The sequence below is a fragment of the Ovis aries genome, chromosome 13 (genome assembly GCF_016772045.2).
Source record: "Ovis aries strain OAR_USU_Benz2616 breed Rambouillet chromosome 13, ARS-UI_Ramb_v3.0, whole genome shotgun sequence".
Taxonomy (NCBI): domain Eukaryota; kingdom Metazoa; phylum Chordata; class Mammalia; order Artiodactyla; family Bovidae; genus Ovis; species Ovis aries.
In genome coordinates, this window is record NC_056066.1 from 65,464,799 (window position 1) to 65,487,645 (window position 22,847).

General features: G+C 52.0%; 1 protein-coding gene across 2 annotated transcripts in view; it reads left to right on the top strand.

Annotated features, from left to right (window-relative positions):
• Window positions 1–22,847, top strand: part of DLGAP4 (DLG associated protein 4) — a 199,107-nt gene that overhangs the window by 45,455 nt on the left and 130,805 nt on the right. For both annotated transcript variants that reach the window (XM_027977154.3, XM_027977156.3), the window contains exon 2: window positions 13,234–13,452. The gene's annotated coding sequence lies outside the window, so the exon portion shown is untranslated. The remainder of the gene's footprint in view (window positions 1–13,233; window positions 13,453–22,847) is intronic.

Consider the following 22,847-nt stretch of genomic DNA (forward strand, 5'->3'; position numbering starts at 1 on the left):
TGTCTGGTGAACTGAAAATTAGGTTGCAGGTCTGAGTTATAACACAAAGACGTAAAGAAGAATAAAATCTTTTCTGTCATGAAAACTATTGGAAAGGGCCACAGGAATGAGCTGGGTGGTCAGGAAGCCCAGGTTCATGCTGCTGTCCCTCCCCCTCCCCACCCCCACCTTATCTGCTGTGTGACCTTGCTTAGGCACCTACCCTCTCTGGGACTCTGATTCCTTTCGGAAGGTCTGGACTCCCTGACTAGGAAGTCATCCTTCAGGAATCTCCCGTGGAGGCTCTGGGGCGGCCGTGGCGGCCGTGAGACTCCAGGGGGCTGCAGGTGTGGAAACAGGGAGGAGGGGTGGGCAAGGGAGCTAAGGGTGGGGAGAAAGCTGGCCTGGAGGGCTGCTTCCCTGGAGGGGGCTTGCAGACAGGGAGGCCCCAGCTGAGAATGAGGAGAGACTCATGCAGAGCTGTGACAAGTCCTGCTGGGATGACTGAGAAGGGGCAGCTCCCGAGAGAGGCAAGAAGGCCTCAGGCTGGGCCTTTGTCCCAGCGAAGTGCTGAGGCAGCGTGTGGCCAGGCTTGGCTGGATTCCCCAGGTGCAGAGCCTCCCGGGCCAGGCCTGAGACAGGAGGCCATTTCTCCTCCCCTCAGCCTCCTCTCCCCGCCCCATGGCCTTTCCCTGCTACTGACCTTCCCAGGGGCATTTTTTGTTTTCACCATAAAGGACAGAGGTATCTCCAGTAAGCACCTGGTCCAGGACCAGCAGGTGACAGCCACAAGGGGTCTAAGAGCTCACTGTACAGCTGAGGAGTCACCCTGACCCCAGGAGCTGGGGCAGAGCTGAGGTTTCACCACTTGCTGTTTCGAAGTCTGTCCTCCCCTCCCCACCCCTCCTGCCCTTCTCTTTTGTTTTCCCCACCCTATGTCAAGGGTCAGTGGGGAACAGGGAGCAGGCTCTTGAGGCAGGTTGACCTAGGTACCAAACTCGCTTCTGCTACTCGCTGTGTGACCTTAGTTGAGCCACCCAACCTCTCTGAGTCTCTTTCTCCTTGTCAGCCAGAGGGGAGATAATGATGACAATCTATCAGAGCCGTGGGGAGGAGCCAGTGGAACACTATGAGCAAGTGATTGACAGTCGCTCAGGTGTGTCCAACTCTGCAACCCCATGGACTGTAGCCTGCCAGGCTTCTCTGTCCGTGAAGTTTTCCAGGCAAGAATACTGGAGTGTTTCCATTCCCTTCTCCATGGGATCTTCCCGACAAATTCTTTACTGTCTGAACTACCAGATGAACACTGTAGAACTCGAAAAATAGGAGGCTGACAGGTGCCAGCCTCCAGCACCCTGGGCTGATGGGCATCTGGGTTATCTGGTGGGAAGTCATGCCTAGACCTAAAGTGAAGGTAGTGCCGAGCAAGTTCTCCCACTTGACTTTTTTTTCCCCTGACCTGATGTATTCGTTTATTTGGCCAACGCACAGCTTGGCTTTTGGGGTCTTAGTTTCCCTGACCAGGGATTGAACCCCAGACACGGCAATGGAAGCCCCAAGTCCTAACCACTGAACTGCCAGGGAACCCCTGCCCACTTGGCATATCACACAAAGCACTCCCAGAATTTGGGAGTGGGCTAAGGACCCTGTGGGGGAGTCAGGAGAAAAGGCCAGAACAACAATGCCTCGGGGACTAAGAGCTGTCCTCTGCCCCACTCAGTGCCGCCTCCTCCATGCCCAGGCTGGCCACACTTGAGATGCAACCACACCGTCTGTGGACAGTGGCCCGGGGCAGGTGGGGTGCCAACCGTGGGAGGGGCCGCCTCTCTCCAGTGTGAGCAGCTGGGTGGCTCACTGGGGTGTGGTGGCGCCGGTGACAGGCAGGCGGCCCCATTGCAGCAGCGTGTGGGGGCTCAGAGTGGCTGCAGCCCCCCATCCCCCACAGTCTCCTCCCCCTCCTCTCCCACACCTAGAGTGTAGACCACGCCCACTGCTTGCCTTTGCTTTCTGCCCAGCCCCTAGCCTCCCTGCTTCCGTCCCCAGCTGAGTTTCTCAACAGTGCTGACTACTCACTGACCCCTGGTATCCCTCACCCCCTGCAGCCTGGATTGCCTCTCATCTTCCCATGGCCATCCTTCCCACCAAGGCCACTGGGACCCCCAGTGGTTCACCAGGTGGCCGCATCTCAGTCCTCAGCCAGGCTCTGGCCGTCGGCACACGCCGGCAGCACCCCTGATAGCTGCCCTGGCTGCTGCCTCTCGAGCTTTTGCCGGTTTCCCTTCCTCTGCTGGTCCGCTAAATATTTCTGCTTCTCAGGGCTCTGTGCTGTCCGCCTTCTGTCCTCAGGCCACACTCCCTCATGGGGACTCATAGGCTGCCCCCACTTCAGTGCCCTCCTGAACACCCACCATTCCCTGATCTCCAGCTCCATCCTGACCTTTCCTTGGAGCTCTCCTGGTTGGACTCCCGGAGTCCCAGAAGCACCTCCTGCTCAGCGCGTCCAGGGGCACCTTGGCGTTTGCCCTCCAGCCTACCGTTGCCTCCCTGTCCTGATTAGTGACCGGCACCACTGGTCACGTGGACGCTGGTAGCCATAGTATCCCCTTTGCCCCCATCAGCCTTTTTCAAAAAGAGCTTTATTGAGGTATAATTTACATACCCTAGAGTTTAGTTATCTTATGAATTTTGGTGAGATTTAGTAAGTTCATAGGGTGCAGAAATTACCACAATTCCAAAGTTCCCTTGTGTACACTTGCAGTCATTCCCACTCCCATCCCATACCCTAGGCAACCACTGATCTGCTTGCTAGTTTTTACCTTTTCTGGAACGTTCCTATGAATGGAAATATACAATATGTGGTCTTTGCATCTAGCTTTTCGCTTCCTCCAATTAGCATGTTGTTTGTCTGTTGATGTTTTAAACTGGGGTAGAGTTGCCCTACAGTATTGTACAGCAAAGTGAATTAGCTATGTGTTTACCTATACCCAGCCCCGTCTTGAACCTCCCTCCCGCCCCTCCATCCCACCCCCCTAGGTCACGCAGAACAGCAAGCTGGACTCCTGTGCTATAGAGCGGGTTCCCAGCAGCTATCTGTTTTACGCATGGCACTGCACATATGTCAATCCCGATCTCTCACTCGATCTCACCCACCCCCTCCCGGGCCCAATACGTCCATTCTCTCTACATCTGCGTCTCTATTCCTGCCCTGCAAACAGGTTCATCTGTACCATTTTTCTAGGTCCCACATATAGGCGTTAATATACACTATTGGGTTTTGGACCTAGAACCTGTCATACAGAGTGAAATAAGTCAGAAAGCATATTCTTTATGCTCATTTACATTGTGGCACAGATCAGTACTTCAATCCTTTTTAGTTCTGAGTAGTAGTCCATCTTATGGACATATGACATTTTGTTTATCTGTTCACTACTTGGTGGAAATTTGGATTTGGGGCTATTATGAATAATGCTGCTATGAATATTCATTTTATAGGGACATATACTTTTGCTTTTCTTGCATTGCTCTCTGTATTCCACCATCGTGCAAGGCCCTGATTTTCACTGGGAAGCCATGAAGTTGCTTGGAAACTCTCTACCTCCTCAACCCAGGGATAGAGCATGTGACCCAGACTAAGCTAATCTGTGTGTACAGATTAGAATAGGGGCTCAAGAAATGTCTGTTTGTGGGGCACAGTGTCCCCTGCCTTCTGCTCCAAAGCTACCGTGAGGAATCAGAGGGGCTCCAGACTGGATGAGGCTTTGAAGGAGAGATCACCTGGGTTCAATGTTAACAGGGGAAGATGGAAGGCTTGGAACTGCCTGGGTCCTCCAGGCCAGAGCACCTTTAGGAAGTGCAGAGAAATGCCTCCCAGTATTCAGAAAAGGGAAAAGTAGGGCAGGCAAAAGGGGCCACGGCGGCGGGCCCTGGAGACTACAGAAGAGAAATGAAAGGGTTATGAGGAAATGACATTAAAATGAAGATCTTCCCTGGCCTCCAAAAGTCAGGGGGCCAAGAGGAGACCAGGTAGCCAGTGAGGGGTGCCCCTGGGTCCCATCAGAGTTGCCAGAAAGTTTAGGGACTTATGAGACTGGCCCTTTGGAGGATTTAGGGAACATTTGATCTCCCCATCCTGGATGGAAAACCCGCTTGGCACCAGCTGGCTGGGTCCTGGGTGAACCTTCCCCAAGAAGCTGCTATGAAGGTTTCAGGGAAGTTCTGGCCTTACACGCTGTGGGGTCTTGGCCTCCGCGTGGCAGGGCATAGGGCTGGGGCCCAGCTCAGGTTTCCTTCCAGAAACAGGTGCTGATGTGAATCTAGGGCACAGAAAACCAGAAACCAGGCCAGGCCTGAACTCCCTCATGGGACCAAAGTCAGGAGCAGATGAGACTGTGGATGTGAATATGCCTTGCAAACTGTGAGGGGCTGTCACACCCTGTTGGTGTCTCTCCTCCGTGCAGCCTTCTCAGAGACTCTCCCAGCTGAGTGAGTCACCCTGTCCTCCCAGACTGTATATAAACCTCACTCTTGGACCCATTTTCCTCAGTCACAAACCCTAAGGAAGGACATGTCCCTTCCCGCCAGACTGAGCTTCTTGGGGGCAGGGACAAGCGCATCATTCTTCCGCGTCTGGCTCAGTGCCTGACCCAGAGCAGGAATTTGGCAAGGAGTTCTTGAATGACCTTGACTTGTAGAGAAGCAGGTAACATGAGGGTGCTGGGTAGCCTCTGCTTGTGAAAACAGGGACCGGCTGGTACGTGGTAGAAGTCTTTCCAGTGAAACGTCAAAATGCTTCATCAGTTGTGGCTCCAGCAGTGTGACTGGCCAGAAATGCAGCGTCGAGGTTGAGGATGCTAAACGCCCGTCTGGTCTTGTGCTGTTCAGTAGGGTAGCCCCGAAGCACCTGGGGCCATTTCAATTTAAATTTCATTTAAAATTCAGTTCTTTAGTTGCACTCGTCACATTTTGGGCTTTCAGTAGCTGCATGTGGCCCATGGCCTCTATTGGACAGTGCAGGGGAGAGCATTCCCATCACTGCAGAGAATTCTCTTGGACAGCATTCATCAATGCCTAGAAATTGCACGTCCATGTGTTATCTTGGGCCCTGATCATTTCAAGGGGCTTCCAAGATTTCCCTTGAATTGCAAGATCAACCCAGTCAGTTCTAAAGGAAATTGACCCTGAATATTCATTGGAAGGACTGATGCTGAAGCTGAAGCTCCAATACTTTGGCCACCTGATACAAAGAACCAACTCATTGGAAAAGACCCTGATGCTGGGAAAGATTGAGGGCAGGAGGAGAAGGAGAAGACAGAGGATGAAATGGTTAGATGGCATCACCAATTCAATGGACCTGAGTTTGAGCAAGCTCTGGGAGATGGTGAAGGACAGGGAAGCCTGGCATGCTGCAGTCCATGGGGTCACAAAGAGCCAGACACAACTGAACAACAACTGAGATTTCTGGGAGGGGGCTCTGGAGCCTGACTGACTTGAGTTTGGATCCTTGCTCAGCCTGAAGCAAAGGAATTTCCGCCGCCTCCTCTCTGAGACTCAGTGTCCTCATCTGTAGAATGGGTGACCGAATGCCTGCACAGAGCCATGAGGGTTGGAGTTGGAAACTTGTAAAGGGCTTCTCAGTGCCCTGTGCAAGAGCCAGATAACAGGATGCATGTGTCCAGAGCAGGAGTCTCTGGACCCTTGTAGCTTGGAGCTTCCTGCCCCGGGGCAAGGCATGCTGGAGTTTCTCCAGACACTGGGGCCTGAACAGGGGCAATGGTTTGTGGGCGTGCCCAGCTGAGGACAGTTGGTAGGAGAGGATGAGCCTGGAGCTGGTGGGGCTGAGGCTGAGCTGGGACAAGGAAGCTCACTTCCAAGCCTCTACGCACTGAGGAGAGGGCTTTGCAGTCCGAGTTAGCTTGCAGTTCCTCTGTGTAAAACTCTCCACTGTCCACTAGCTGACTGGAGGATAGTAATTAATAATAATATGAACATACTATTCCTTGGACTGCAAGGAGATCAAACCAGTCAATCCTAAAGGAAATCAGTCCTGAATATTCGTTGGAAGGACTGATGCTGAAGCTGAAACTCCAATACTTTGGCCACTGATGGGAAAAACTGACTCATTGGAAAAGACTCTGATGCTGGGGAAGATTGAAGGCAGGAGGAGAAGGGGACGACAGAGGTTGGATGGCATCACCGACGCGATGGATGTGAGTTTGAGCAAGCTCTGGGAGTTGTTGATGGACAGGGAAGTCTGGCATGCTGCAGTCCCTGGGGTCACAGACACAACTTGAGTGACTGAACTGAACTGAACACACTAGCAGCTGTATTTACAGAGAATTTTCTGTATATCAGGCTCTGTGCTAAGTATATGGACATAGCACATAGTATGAGGGACATACTATGCAGATGCTTTAACTCATTTCCTGCTCACAACATCTCTTTATAATAGGCATGTTGTTCTTACCATTTTACAGATGGGGAACGTTGAGGACATTTGTTCTAAGCCACACAGTTATGAGGTGGTGGAGCAGGATACTGACCCCAGGCTCCAGAATATATGCTTTGAATAAAGCACAGATTCCCCGGGGCATCCCTGGTGGCTCAGACAGTAAAGAATCTGCCTCCAGTGCAGGAAACCAGCGTTCAATTTCTGGGTCGGGAAGATCTCCTGGGGAAGGGAATGGCTACCCACTCCAACAGACTCCTAACCTGGTCTGGAAAGTCCCTGCAGAGCTGGCCTCAGTGAGTCTTTCTGCCTTCACTTTGGGTCACTCCCCACCTATCTGATCCAGTTCCTCAGACACCCCAGATGTCTCCTTCCTATGCCTGTGCCCTTGTTCATCCCCTTCTCTCCTTAACGCTCCACAGAGTCCTGTTCATCCTTTGGGACCCAGTTCTAGAGTGAGCACATTGAGGCCAAGGACAGGGCCTAAGTCCTTTCTGTATCACAATGTCTGGCACGTAGCTTGGAGCATTGGAGGTCTTGGTAAATTATGGGTGGTGGATTGGAGGGTAGATGAGTGAGTGGATGGAAGGATGAGTGAGTGGATGGAAGGATGGGTGACGTCGATGGATGGTGAGTCACGGGAGAGTAGAAGTTGGTGGAGGTTGGGAACCTGGATGGGTGGATAGAGTGTGGGTGGACAGGTGGCTTGTGCTCAAATGCCCGTGGCTGCTGCACTGAGTGCAGGGGAGTGGCGTAGAGAGCATCAGTGATTTGAAGACATTTCAGGACACAATCAGCAGAGCTTGCACAGAGAGCTGAGGGGCAGGGAAGGGTCCAGAACAATGGCCAGGTTTCTAGCTTTTGGAGACTTGGGAGGATCATGGTGTTTTCAGGGAGGAGCAGGTTTAGGGTAGAAGCTGCCACGGTTGCTCCAGGCTGAGCTGGAGAGAGGTTTCACGTGTGGGAGCCTGAAGGGCCCATGAAAGAAAGGCCTGGGAGGCAGCTGGGGAGATGAGCCTTGGTCAAGTTCAGGGGCAAGGGTGGGCCTCGCCGAGACTCGAGAGATCATATGGATTCAGGACTGAGGGCTGGAGGACAAGCCAACAGGGGAGGTGGAGGAACCATGGCCCCTGAGGGAGAGGAGCAGCCAGGAGGGACGCTGAAAGAGACGGGAGGGCCCTGCCATATTGCAAACCTCCATCAACCATTGTAGGCGGCGTGCTGTTGGGACCCAGTGCCAAGGTGGTGCAGGCAGGAGACTCCACGCTGGAAATGGTCCATGAAGGGTGATGAGGTTTTGACCAGTCTGATGAGGGTTACTCTGAGCAGGGAAACTGCATAGTCCAAGGCAGGAAGCGAAAATAGGTTATGCCCGTGGCAGCCAGTCAGCTGTAAATAGGAGGCTCAACACCCTTTCTCTGCCCAGATAGCACACTGGGGTCACAGGCTCCAGGGTCTGGAAGGACTCTGGGGTAATCTGGGTGCTGTGCTACTTGGGACAAGTTGCCTCCCCTCTCTGGGCCTCAGTCACCTCATCTGGAAACCGGAATCAACACCACCAACCTGGTTTGCTGAGAGGAGTAAATGAGATGTGGGAGTGTGAGAAGCCCCCAGTTGCATGGGGAAACTCTATAAGTGCTATTTTTAAAAACTGTCTTTTCATTTCAATTTCACAAATATTTATGGAGCTAAAAGGTTCTGTGTAAATTAAATTTTTGTACGACAAATACTATTTTAGCTAGGCCTGGGGTGGCAAGATTGGGGAGGTTATCCATTATTTGAAGAGCCCTGAGTTGGATTCTTTTGAAAAGCCCTTGCTCGTGAAGTGAAAGTCACTCAGTCGTGTCCGACTCTTTGCGACCCCGTGGATTATACAGTCCTTGGAATTCTCCACACCAGAATACTGGAGTGGGTAGCCTTTTCCTTCTCCAGGGGATCTTCCCAACCCAGGGATTGAACCCAGGTCTCCCGCACTGCAGGCAGATTCTTTCACAGCTGAGCCACAAGGAAACCCGGAGCCCCTGCTTGGTTTGTTTTTTTTTTTTTTTTTTGAGTCAACAAGGATTTTGACTTTCTAGGCTCACAGAGGGAAGTTTTCATTTGTTCCTCTAGTGTTTTGAAAAGATTGTCCCAACTGATATAAGGTGACGGACCGAGGGAGACAGCAAGCAGGGCACTCACGGAGGGGACTAGTGCCATGGTCTGAAGGAAGGATCACGGTGACCCAGACAGGGGGTGACTCTGGGCATAAAGGGACTTCCCTGGTGGCTCAGCTGGTGAAGATTCCGCCCACACTGTGGGAGACCCGGGTTTGATCCCTGGGTTGGGAAGATCCCCTGGAGAAGGGAAAGGTTACCCACTCCAGTGTTCTGGCCTGGAGAATTCCATGGACTATACAGTCCATGGGGTCACAAAGAGTAGGACATGACTGAGCGACTTTCACTTTCACTGGGCATAAAGGGAAGGGAATGTGACAGACAGTGCAAGAGGAGGAGGGTGTACAGGAACCCCCTGGCGTCTTGCTTATCAAAGGGGGTGAGCTGGTTCCAGGTACCTGGTTAGATGATGCTATCAGAGGGCAGGGTCTCTGCAGAAGAGACCCTGACATGTGACGTGTGAGGTGTCCACAGGGCAACGGGCAGAGCTGCCAGTGGGAATTTGGTTCTGCAGACCTGGCACTCCATGAGACATCCTGGGCTGGAGAGAGAAGTAAATGTCTGTGATAGGGAAGGAGGGGGAACCCAGAGCTCATGACAATTAGCTAATAAATATTTATTTGGCACCAAAAACATTTGTTGAGCGATGTCTTCCCTGAGCACCTCCGAGCACAGGTGATGTGGCAGGCACTGGGGACCTGGCAATAAGCTGCGTAGACCTAACTCTCAGCCTCACGGGGCCGACATTTTAGTGGGAGGAGCAGGGTGTAATTGGGATAAATTACTTATTTGCATATCCTGTTATAAAGTGATACGTGCCTAGGAGAACAATAAGGCATGGAGGGACTGGGAATGTTAGGTGGAGTGGCTGGGTAGCCATCAACGCTGTGCTCACTGAATTCATTTAAACCTCACAACTTTATGAGGAAGGTGCTGTAATTATTCTCATTTTAGGAATAAGCAACTGAGTCACAGAGATGTTAAGAAACTTGCCTACAGTCACTCAACTGTATAACTGGCAGAACCTGGATTTTTACTCTAAGTCCATGCTCTTCTGTTAAGAGTCTTAACTATTGAGGGAATTCCCTGAATGTCCAGGGGTTAGGACTCCATGCTTCCATTGCAGGGGACACAGGTTCAATCCCTGGTGAGGGAACTAAGATCCCACAAGTCACATAGCATGGCCAAAAACAAACAAACAAAAAGAGTCTTAACAGTTGTGCTGAACTGCCTCTCATTGACAAGGTCAGGTCTCAGCGAAGGGCTAAAGGAAGTGAGGGGACAGGCTCATGGACATCTAGGTGACAGACTTTCCAGGCAGAGAAGAGCAAGTGCAAAGGGCCTGAGGCTGAAGCGTGCCGCAGAGGTCAGAGTAGCTGGGGCAGAGGGAGCGGGCCGAGCGTAAAGGGGAGATTCAGACGTGGGTGGGGGGGCACCCGTGGCATCTGCAGGGCTGTCAGCTTTTGCTGGAGATTAAGTGAGGCCATGGAGGGTCTAGGGCAGAGGAGGGGCAGGCTCTGGCTTGGGTTCCCAGCCTGATTCCTCTGGCTTTTGTGTCAGGAGCCAGAGCAGAAGCAAGAGACGAGAGGATGTGACTGATCCGGGTAGGAAGTGACGGTGGCTGAGCCCACAGCACTGGAACGCAGGTAGCGCCCCTGCCTCTTGCTCCGTCGTGCAGGTGGCTTCAGCAGGAGCGGCTGAGGGCTTCGATGTGGGAGCGTGAGGGAAGGACAGGCATTGAGGCTGACTCCAGGGGCTGAGCCCGAGTGGCTGGAGGGAGGGGGTTCAACTGATTGTGATGGGGCGGCTGTGCTGAAGCTGCTTTATGAAGTACCTTTCATGTCCATTAGCCCTGTTAATGACCTGGCTGCTCTCTGTGGTGGATGTTGAAACTCTCGGAGGTTGCTCGGAGGTTTGCTCAGGATCACTCAGCCGGAATGAGGTGAAGCCAGGACCAGAAACCAAGTGTGCATTGAAATTTTGATCCATTTGTCCAATCAGGAAACATTTCTGGAGCACCTTCTGTGTGCCAGGCTCTGTGCTAAGCGTTGACAGTGATGGCCAGTGATGATGGTCCTGCCCTCAAGGAGCTCCCAGTCTGATGGAGGAAGCAGTGTCAACCAATGACCATAGTTATGACTTCCTCACATCAGCATGATAAGTGGCAAGAAACTGAGGGAGTCCTAGGAACTGGGGACTTGGCCTGGCTGGGAGGTCAGAGAGGGCTTCCTGGCGGAGGTGAATGTCAAATGCAAAGGCCTTTGGGATGGAGGAATTCTTAGAAAAATGCTCCCTGATTTCCCAGGCCATAGTGGAAAAACCCCCAAGGGAACCCCTGCCTCCCAGAGGACAGCTGTCCATTGGGAAGTCACAGAACCTTTCTTTTAGTTTGGTTTGTTCTAGCAGCTTTATTGAGAGAATTCAATAAAGAATTCTATAGACTATATAGAATTCTATACAATACTATACAATTCACTCATGTAAAGTGTCCAATTCAGTGGCTTTTAGCATATTCACAGAGCTGCGCATCCATCACCACATTCCACTCTGGAGCCTTTTCATTATCCTGAAAAGAAACCAGGAGCCCCTTAACTGTCACCCTCTCCCAGTCCCCGCCCCCCACCACTGGCAACCACTCCTCCTTCCTGTGCACACAGAGTTGCCTGTTCTGGACATTTTATATAAGTGAAATCATGTACCATGTGGTCCTTTGTGACTGGCTTCTTCACTTAGCATAATGTTCTGGGGGTTCATCCCTGTTGGAAGAACCGGAATCTTAATCATCGTCAGAACGGGCGAGAACCTCAGAGGCTGTCTCGCGTGCTTCTCCCACCTGTCGTAAAGCGGGGAATCTGGAGGAGCCTTGCCCCCGCCCCTCAGAAGGGAAGCTGAGGGGCGACTCCAGGGCCAGCCGTGGGACCCCCTGCCCCTCCCTCGGCCTTCCCCTCTTTTCCTTCCACTCTGGGTTGCAGCTGACTTTGGCTCAGAGTGACAGCATGATCAGGCACACATCCTCCCCAGCCCTGGATTTTCATGTACTGGCAATTTTCACGCCTCATGGTTCATCTTGAAATCTTTTAAGAATTTGTGTCTGCTAATTCAGAATGTTTTGGAGTTCAGTATTTTCCTTTTCTGCTATTTAAACACTTCTCATCCAGATGGTTACGCCTGTTTTCCTGGGGTGGTGATTTCCCCACTTGGGGAGGCAGAGCCACGTTGGGTGGGGTTAAGCGCCAGGTCTTGAAATTAGATACTCTGACACGTCCTCAGTGGAGGGTAATTCCTGAAGCTCTCTGAGCCCCAGTCCCTCCCTTTGAAAAATGCAGATTACACTGTAGGGCTGTGAGGGGAAAATGAGGTCAAAAGAGGTGCCGACATAGGGAGTTTAGAGAGCGTGAGGGCTTTCTGGGGTCCTTTTTACACCAGGAGAAAAAGACAAGCCTCCTCCACCGTCCACTGCCCCTTTCTCCATATTCTTGCTGTGAACTGGCCCCTGGACCCCTCTTCCTGGGTCTGAGGGGAGGTCTGAGTTAGGATCCCAGCCCCACCCCTTGGATTCTGTGTTCTCACATCAGCTCAGTGTCTCCACGGCTCCACCTGTAGACTGAGAGGACTAGGGCTGGGGCTTCCACTGAAACCTCCAGAGCAACCCAGAGGCTCCTGGGAGCATGGGTGTGGAACGCTGTGGGTGGGGGCAGCCTTTTCTCCTCCAGGAGAGCCTGGTTCCTGCTGACTTAAAGATCCAAGCGGGACCACGGCACCTGTTCAGCAGAGGCGGGTGGAAAGGGACACCTGGCTTCCCTGGGCCTCTTGTGTGAGACGAGATGAGACGTGTGATGTGGGAGGTGGTGGGGATGGTGAGGCAATGCCTCCTGCTCCAAGTGCAGGGGACAGGGACCAAGCCACCAGACTCGATGCCGGGTATTCTACCTGCGTTATCGTCCTAATCCTCACTGAAGCCCTCAGAGGAAGCACTTTTATTTCCCTTTGACAGGCAGGGACACTGAGGCTCAGAAAGGGGTAGCTGCCTGCCCACTGTCACCCAGCGAGCGAGGGCTCATCTGGGATTTGAACTCAGTACTGTGTGACTCTGGCCCCTTTCCTGACCACCCCCATCCAGGGAAAAAGAGGGACAAGCAAGAGGGGGAGGATCGGAGCCTCTGGAACCCCAACTTCCCAGCTGCTGTGGGATTTCTGTGGGTGGTGGGGAAAGCATCATAAATATGCATGACATGCAAATCTGCCTCTGATAAACAATGTGGGGACCCATGTGAGCAGGGATAGTGTTGTACAGACACTTGCATTTCTATCATGATGGCTGCATGGAGAGTTCCTCCCCGGCATCCCCGGGGTCCACCCAGGGGTCTCAGGGTCCCGGGCTTACCCCTGGCCACCTCCTCATTGACGTCCCCCTTCATTCCTGCAAGGAGGTGTCCCTGGTGACTCAGATGGTAAAGAATCCTCCTGCAATGCAGGAGACCAGGGTTCCATCCCTGGGTCAGGAAGATCCCCTGGAGAAGGACATGGCTACACACTCCAGTATTCTTGCCTGGGAAATCCTATGTACAGAGGAGCCTGGTGGGCTACAGTCCATGGGGTTGCAAAGAGTTGAACATGACTGAGCGACTAACACTTTCCCTTTCATTTCTGTAGGCACCCGTGCCTCCCCCTCTGCCAGGTGCCTGGTGGCCAGAACCTGGTCACTCGAGGTGCTGGAGGGCCCCATCCCACGCTGTTTTCCGCCAGCACCTCTGATCGTGTGCCCAGAGGATGTGTGTGCTAGCCCTCGGTCCAGCGCCTGCTCCTGAGGTGACGCCGCCAGCTGCTTTCCGACTGGTTCCCAATTTCCCTCTGCACGTAGCTCCCGGGTGGGTAAGTAACCACAGTTACAGCCTGGGCACTTGGAGTCAGGGCTGCTCACCCACCCACCCACGCTCGGCACAGTTGGGAAATGCCCAGTCTTCCCACCTAGCAGGGCCCATCTGCTGGTGAAGGGACCTCAGTGAGAGCTTCTGTATGTCTGTGCTCAATTTATAGTGTGACCCCCTGCCTCATCCAGTCCTCCCAACAACCCACAAGTTGGAGGCAGTGATTTTGCCCATTTTTTACAAAGGAAATGGCCTTAGAGTGGAGAAACCACTTGCCCGAGGAGGCAGAGAAAGCCCAGTGCTATACATCTCCAGCTCTTTCCAAACCCGAAGGGCTGTGGGATTGGTGACAGGGGCTCAGGAAGGGAAGGGGAATAGCCAGATGGGCTGGAAGCCATGGAACCTCTGGGGCCCCTGGTGGGATGGGGGGCTGAGATGAGGTCCTCAGAGTTCCAGAATCTTGGGGAGCCACGTCATTCCTGCCCCTCTAGCCTGTTCCATTGGCACCCTTGCAGTGCCCATGGTGCCTGACCCCAACATGGACAAGGTGCCCAGCCCTGTAGCATCTCTGACATCCATCTGAGGATGCCTCTGTGCACCCACACCTGGTCCCATCACCCTTCCTGCAACAGGGACCCCGACAGGGTTACCCCACTTGTTGCCAGCCGCAGCTCCAGGCACCCCCTTCCTGAATCTCACTCTCCTGCCATGTCCCCAGGCTCTGTAGATGTGACGAATTCACAGATGAGGAAATCGAGGCTCAAAGGTGCTCACGGGGCTCGCCCAGAGAAACCTGCTACCACTCACCATGACATGGGGTCGTTGGTTCACGATCGATTTCCTTGTCTGGTCTCAGCAAATCAAGGGATGGGAACAATCGCTTCCTTCCCCACCGGACAGTCAGCAGCTGGGCCTGGCACCGAGTGGGTAGACAGTAAATCTTCACGTCTTCATGGGAGGAAGGAGAGACAGAGAGGAGGGAAGACAAGACCCTCTTACCTCCCTCCACCCAGACCCCAGCGGGACCCAAGAGCCCACTGACGTTTGGGCAGCCACTGGTCCCTGCTGACTCCAGAGAGCTGGCGGTCCACTCAGACCTTCAGCAAGGCAGCCAGCCCCTCTGGTCCCCATTCTCTCATCTGCCAACAATTGATCAACCTCCTTAATGGAATGGTTATGAGAAGGGGAAAGACTCATAAATATGGATAATAGGCAAATATCATAGGCTAATGAAAAGCTGGGAAGTTCACTGTAGATAACGTTTGTAGAAGTGCTTCTTCAGGAACAAGAGCCACACACTTGTGTGATGCCCGCTTAGTACTAATGACCATGTAAAGGACCCTATTAATTTGCTCACCCCCAGCCCAGCTCCGCCGATCTGGCCAGGCTGTTGTAGTGACCATAGACAGCTTTTGCATTTGGTTGAGAAGCTGTCGCAGGGAAAAACGTCCTAAGGCCACCTGGTCTGAGATCTGTGTCTGTGGGATTTAATCCTTTGCAGATACTCCTGGTGGTGCCCAGGGTCCTGCATGCCTTCCCCACGGACTAAGTATGTGACAGGTGCAGTCTGGATGACAGCAGGGCGTTTCATGAGCAGTTATTATGTGCCGGGCGTTGTGCGGGGCTTCCCGGGTGGCTCAGCGGTAAAGAATCTGCCTGCCAATGCAAGGAGACACAAGAGATGCAGGTTTGATCCCTGGGTCAGGAAGATCCCCTGGAGGAGGAAATGGCAGCCCACTCCAGCACTGCCTGGAGAATTCCATGGATGGAGGAGCCTGGTGAGCTACAGTCCGTGGGGATCACGAAGAGTCGGACATGACTGAGTGACTGAGCACACACGTGGTGGTGGCGTGCTAATGCTTCGCTGTCTTCATCATCTTAGTTAAGCTCCTGGTGACCCTGTGGGAGTTTGATGGGGAGACTGGGGCATGGACCTGGGGGAGAGGACTCATCTGGCAGCCTTCTAGTCCTTCCCTCGAGTTACTGCCGCTCTGTGCCGACTTGCCCCCTCCCCCACCGGCCTGGCCCAGCCAGGGGGGCAGGATCTTGGCCGCCAAGAACACAGCGTAGCTGGCAGCCCCTGGCATGTGTGGCCCAGTGACGAAGAACGGGATTCCTTGGCACAAGCTGGGAGCACAGCCGTCAGCACTGCGCTGAAAGATGGAGGCCTGGGTGGCAGCGAGGGAGGTGTTACTGCTGCTATTTTGCTAACAAGCTGGTTATTTAAAGAACAGCCAAAGCTAGAGTTGGGAAATGGATGGGGAGTCTCTGTGCCCAGGGCGGAGGCGGCCAGGGGTCCAGGAGCCTGGCTGGGTGTGGATGGGGTAGCCATGCATTCTTTTTTCATTTGCTTATTATTATTAATAATGGTAACAGGATCATAAAAATCTAGAAAGGGATTAGATTTATGAAGAAAAGAGGATATGAGAATTAAGAGTGGGCAGGAGGGGTTTCTTAGGGGCAAGCAGTGTTCTAGTCATTGATGCAGGTGGTTTTGTGATCATTTATTACAGTAAACCGGAGAAGGCAATGGCCCCCCACTCCAGTACCCTTGCCTGGAGAATCCCATGGACAGAGGAGCCTGGTAGGCTGCAGCCCATGGGGTCACTAAGAGTCGGGCATGACTGAGTGACTTCATTTTGACTTTTCACTTTCATGCATTAGAGAAGGAAATGGCAACCCACTCCAGTATTCTTGCCTGGAGAATCCCAGGGACGGGGGAGCCTGGTGGGCTGCCATCTGTGGGGTCGCACAGAGTCGGCCACGACTGAAGCGACTTAGCAGCAGCAGCAGCATTACAGTAAACATTTCTGTTTTACGTGCTTTTCTCTGTGACTTAGATTTCACAATATAACGGGTAAAAAGCAATTACAACAATAATGGTTAATACTTCTTGAGCACTTACTAAAGCCTGGCTCTTTGCAAAGCATTTACCTTATTTCATGAAATTCTCACAGATTCTATGATTCTACCCATCTTATAGAGGAGGAAAGTGAGGCTTTGAGAAATATAGTGTTATTTATTATATAATCAAAGGGCACTCAGCTGGGAGAGATGGGATGAGACACAGGACAGACGGACTCAGCCCCATATCACTGTCCTGTATTTGAAATCGGGGGCTAGGAAGTTCCCCCCAAAGGGCAGGGCTTCCTACATTTGTCCCTCAGGCATGCATTGACACCATTATGTTCTTAAGGCTTAGGATACCAGATGGGAGTCTGTGTTGTAGGCAACATGGGAGGTATCTGAGTCTGACGAAGGATCAAAGCAGAGCACTTCACCAGTTAATAAGTGTTGACAGAGATTTCTCTGGTGGTCCAATGGTTAAGAATCCACCTTGCAATGGAGGGGACACAGGTTCAATCCCTGGCCAGAGAACTAAGATCCTACATGCCCTTAGGGTGACTAAGCCCCACACCTCAATTGCTGAGCCCATGAGCTGCAGAGCCTGTGCGCTGTGACAAAAGATCCCACGTGCCACCACTAAGACCCAGTGCAGCCCAAAACAAAACAAATTTAAAAAAAAAAAGAATGATTAGTGTTGACAGGTAAGAATGGGTCTCCCTAGGAACAGACTAAGGGAGGAGGTTAGGGCTCACCTGGGAATCACTGAAGGTAAAAACAGGTCATCCAGGTGAGACAGGATCAGACTCCACCTCTGAGCTAACTGCACATAGTGCAGAACCGGAATTTCCTGAGGATCCACTGTGTGCTAGGCACATCCATTGTCTTCTTTCATCTTTAGAACAACCCCGAGAGATTAGTGGAATTCACCCCATTTTACAGATGAGGGGACTGAGGCTTCCAGAGAGGAGATGACTGGCCCAAGTCCACACCACCAGGGAGGGGTGGAGCTGCTCCATCAGCTTGGCCATCTCCAGGGCCCACTGTCCTGTGGGTACAGTAAGCGCCACTCAGGGCAGGGGGTCCCAGCAGGGCAGGCACCTGACACAGAAGCTCCAAGCAACCCATGAACAGAGTCAAGTTCTAAGGCAGATCTATGGGTCCCCAAACTGGCGCTGGGGATGTGGTCCAGAGGGTGGCATGGCAGAGGGTGTCTCCAAGCCCAGAAGCAGAGACGCCTGCTCTACAGACAGGGCGCCAGCCCCAGCGAGATTTCTTTATTCCCGGGACATTTATTGAGTGCTGTGCTTTCATGCATTGGAGAAGGACATGGCAACCCACTCCAGTGTTCTTGCCTGGAGAATCCCAGGGACAGGGGAGCCTGGTGGGCTGCCATCTGTGGGGTCGCGCAGAGTCGGCCACGACTGAAGCGACTTAGCAGCAGCAGCAGCAGTGCTGAGTTGTGCTAAGTCGTTTCAGTCGTGTCCGACTCTTTGCCACCCTGTGGACCTCAGCCCACCAGGTTCCTCTGTCCATGGGATTCTCCAGGCAAGAACACTGGAGGGAACCGCCGTGGTCTCTTCCAAGCGATCTTCCTGACCCAGGGGTTGATCTCGCATCTCCTGTGTCTTCTGAATTGGCAGGCAGGTCCTTTCCCACTAGCACTGCCTGGGAAGGCCTTATTGAGGACTAGTCCCTGCTAGTCTGTGCCCCATGCAGAGCGCTCAGCCTTGGGGAGGGACAGATATTATACAGACACCCAAACAAATTAACTGAATAAGCAGAGACTCCATCATTGCACTGAAGGAAATGAATGGTGACATTATAAAGATGAATGGGGTAGGGCGCCTGCATAATGGCATCAGAGGCGGGTTGTGGGGCTTCAGCGAACTATAAGACATAGAAGTCTGGAACAATCCCGTTGCTGGCTCACTGGTGGCCGCTGCTTTTCCCACTGTGACCTCCAGAGGTGATAGCTACCTCCTGTGTGCTCATCTGCTCATCACATCCTACCGGGACCCTCGGTGCCAGCAGGTCCCCTTCCCCTCAGTTACTGAGAGACAGACCCAGGTGGGGGATGAGGTGCAGGGAGGCACACAGCTCAACGGGGTGCGCATGGCTGGCTGGACCGCATGCCAGCACCACCCTGGATCCCCGCACCCCAACTACATCGTCACCGACTCACTCGGGTCTGCCAATAAGCACTCTCGCCGGAGACACTCTTTTTTTTTTTTTTTTTTTAAGTTTGTTTTCACATTCACATCTCTTTCGAATATAATTTTACTTCTTTATTTTTGGCTGCTCAGGGTCTTCACTGCTGTGCGGGCGCTCTAGTTGCGGTGCTCAGGCTTCTTTCGTTGCGGAGCGCCGGCTCTAGGGAGGGCTTCGGTAGTTGTGGCTCACGGGCTTAGTTGCTCCAAGGCATGTGGAATCTTCCCAGACCAGGGATCAAACCCAAGTCCCCTGCATTTGGCTAATGGATTCCCTGTGCCAGCAGGGAAGTCTCTCGCCAGAGACACTCTTAATGGAGATGCCCTGGATTTGCTTTTGTGATAACCATTTATCCTGCCTGGGAAGACAGATGCTACCTTCCAGACACTCAGAGAATCTGAAATCTCAAGCAGAGAAACTTACACTGGTGAAGTCAAACTCTCGAAATCACGGAATCTTAGTCATAAATAATCCAGCAAGAGCAAGCATATGCATTTTGCAAGTAAGATCACTGCACCTTTCCTGAAGACAGTGATAAATTAGAAACCACCCAATCATCTATCAGCAAGAGATAGTTAAATAAATTACGGTCCAGCCAGACAATAGTGTTCTCAGTGGCAGTGAAGACAATGCCACAGATCTATGCTTGTTGACATGGAAACATGTCCATGGTACATTGTTGAAGGAAAAATAGGAGATTATAAAATGGTGTATGTTGTATGATCTCATTTTTGTTAAGAAATATCAATACATGCATGCTCCTGCCCAGAAGGACAACCATTTCACTGTTGATAGTGGTTTCCTCTGAATGGTGAAATAGAGACAAATTCTATTTTTATTTTTGCTTGTATCACTCAAGTACTCTGTAGGTACAAGTGATAGAAAACCCAGCCCAAACTGGGTTTAAGGAAAAATGGAATTTATTGATTTGTGAATGTGAAGTCCAGAGGCAAGTTCAACTTCAGGCTCAGCTGGTCTCAGGGGTTCAAACCTTGTCACTAGGACCCATTTTTTTTTTTAACTGCTGGTTTGTTTATTTTAAACTTTATTTTATTTTTTTGGCCATGCCATGCAACTTGAGGGATCTTAGTTCCCTGACCAGAAAGCGAACCTGTGCCCCCTGTAGTGGAAGCACGGAGACTTAACTACGGGACCTGATTTGTAGTCACCGTGTCTCAAGTCTGCTCCCTCTGAGTTGTTCTTATGTTCTCATAGGTCTTGCTTGGGCGGGTAATAAGATGCCTGCCCAGAGGAGCATGCAAGACTTCTTCCGAGATAGCTCAGACACAAGTCCCAGAACAGAGTCTTAGTGTTCATCAGTCTCGTGTGTGGCTGTTCCCATTCCTCAGGCAGGTCCTCTGACTGGCATCCTGGGCCTATGCACCACCATCCCCCAGCTGGAGAGGGAACTGATACTAGAACTTTATCAGTGGAGAATGGGGAAGCATAGCTTCCTCAAAGGCTGGTCCTGAAGTAGACCCATGCATATGTGCTAAGTTGCTTCAGTCGTGTCTGACTCTGCGACCCTATGGACTGTAGCCCACCAGGGTCCCCGGTCCATGGAATTCTCCAAACAAGAATACTGAAGTGGGTAGTTATGCCCTTCTCCAGGGGGTCTTCTTGACCCAGGGATCGAATCCGGGTCTCCTGACTTAGCAGGAGGATTCTTTACCATCTGAGCCACCAGGGAAGCCCCTGTTCCCGCTACCTCCAGTTAAACATCTCCTACACAGGATCAAGTCCACAGTTCTGCCATTGCCTGAGGCATACCCAGAACACTGCCCATCCACCTGCCCTGAGGTCTGTCTCCTGCATGACCTGCTGGGAGGGCTGCCAGGGACCTATATTTTCAGACTCTAGTTAGTTCAGTCACTCAGTTGTGTCCGACTCTTTGCGACCCCATGGACTACAGCATGCCAGGCTTCCCTGTCCATCACCAACTCCCAGAGCTTGCTCAAACTCATGTTCATCGAGTTAGTGTTGTCATCCAACCATCTCATCCTCTGTCATCCCCTTCTCCTCCTGCCTTCATTCTTTTCCAGCATCACGGTCTTTTCCAAGGAGTCAGTTCTTCACATCAGGTGACCAAAGTATTGGAGCTTCAGCTTCAGCATTAGTCCTTCCAATGAATATTCAGGACTAATTTCCTTTAGGATTGACTGGTTTAATCTCCTTGCAGTCCAAGGGACTCTCAAGAGTCTTCTTCAACATCATAGTTTATTTCTTCGGTGCTCAGCTTTCTTTATGGTCCACCTCTCACATCCATACATGACTATTGGAAAAACCATAGCATTTTCAGGCCAGAGGGTTCTAAAGCCAAGGACCCCTGAGCAGTCTGCACATTGCTGGCAGCTTGAATGGAGAGGGGCAGGCAGACAGTGTCACATCAGTCCAATCGCAGAGGGGTGTTTAGGACAAACATCTGCCTCAGCAGTTCTCCAAACCCCTCTTTGCATTTTACATACAAGAAACCGAGGCTGAGAGAGGCCAAGCCACCCGTACAACAATACAGAGCAAGTCAGAGGCAAGTCTGGGACGTGGACCCAGTCTCTTTCACCCCTGCCTCCTCCATGGCCTTCCTTCCATCCTTCATTGAGCCCCAGTTACTTCATCTACTTGAACAGCTTTTTTTTTTTTTTGGAAGTTCCTACCATCCCAGATCATCCTGATACCCTTCTAAATTCAGAGGCAGCCAGCAAAGTCTTCATTAATCACACTTTTTGTGTGTCTGATTATTGTGGCAGCAGCATTTACTGCTTCTGATACATCAGAGCTTCGACATGCGTGAACCATATTTTATGGGTCATCTCTAATACTTCATTGCCCCCCATGGTCCCCATTTAATCATTTCTTCTCACACTCAGACATTTGCTAGCACCTGCCTTGTGCCAGGCGCTTTACTAGACACCAGGCTACACCAGTGCCTTAGGGCAGCCCCTGCCCAGGGGGAATTCACAGTTCTGCTGGGGACAGCGATGCCTCCTTCACGGATGGCAGGTGACACATGGCAGATCAGAGGGAGGTGCCAATTACTCAGAGGTGTCTGGGGCGAGAGCACTGATTCTGTCCCTCTGAGCAGAGTCTTGAAGGATGCATAGGGGTTCTTCAGGAGAAACAGCTGAGCAGGTTGAACCAAGTAAAAGAAGCAGCGAGGTCTGCAAAGACCTTGCCTCCTTCCTGCTAAGCTCTAAGGCCACCCGGGTGTGAAGGTTGGAGATGTCGTCCCTGGAAGGAAGGCTTCAGCTGTTGGGCCAGGGGGTTGCATTTGATCCTTGGAGTAGAAGGGAGCCAAGGGCAGGGCAGTTTGAGTGTTAGAAAAACTTGCACATATGGCTGGTGACAGGGAGGCAGGGCAGGACCATGGCAATGGCTCAGAAGGGCAGTTAGCAGGGAGACTGAACAGGACTTGGGGACTTAGCAGGTGCTGCAGAATGGGAGGGGGAATTCATTTCAATCCTGGGAGGAGGGGGCTGTGGGACTTGGGGGCACTGTGGACCCGTGTGGAGGAGAATCCTGGCAAAGACTGGCTCAGTGTCAGTGAGATGGTCCCCAGGTGGGGCCAGTAGGAACCTCTTCCACTTTTGTGAGACTTAGAGGAGCAACCCAGTGAGATCTCCGGGGTCCCATGTCCCCGCTGAATGTCGGAGACAAGTCTCTTCCTCCCATGAAGCATAGCATCATTTTGCTTCTCTGTAAAATGGGCTGAGGATAGTCCCTCCCCAGGAACTGGGGGGAGGGTCAGAGGAGGATTTGGGAGTGGGTGGGCTTTGCACAGTACCCAGTACACATTAAGTGCTGCTGACTGGCGGCTGCCCTGGTTATCATGGTCAGGGGTGCAGAGATGGTCAAGGGAGCTCTGGTGTGTCACCCGCAGAAGGGAATCCAGAGACCTTGAGGGGGCCTTGCTCCCTGCCTTTCTGTCTCTGTTAGGGAAGGCAGGGGCAAGGTCTGGCTGTCAGACCCAGGGAAAAAGCTCCAGGGAAGGAGATTTCAGCTAAGGGTAGGAAATACTTTGGATACAAAGAATTCTCTGTAGATGGGCTAACTCAGATGATAGTGAGCTCCCTGTCAATGGGAGTATTCAAGCATCAGCTGCATCACAACTTGACCAAAACGTCTGTAGAGTATTTGTAATTCTGCTGAGAATCTGGAAGGTCCTTTCTAGCTCAGAGAGTCTTTGAGTTCATGTTTTTTTCTTCTCTGAGCCTCAGTTTGCTGATCTGTAATATGGAGGGAAATCGCAGCCCTGTCTTAGAGTTGATTGCAAAGTTTAAGTGAAATCATCCAAATAAAGTGCTTAACCCAGATTTGGCATAGAGCAAGTGCTCTGTGAGTGGTTTTCAC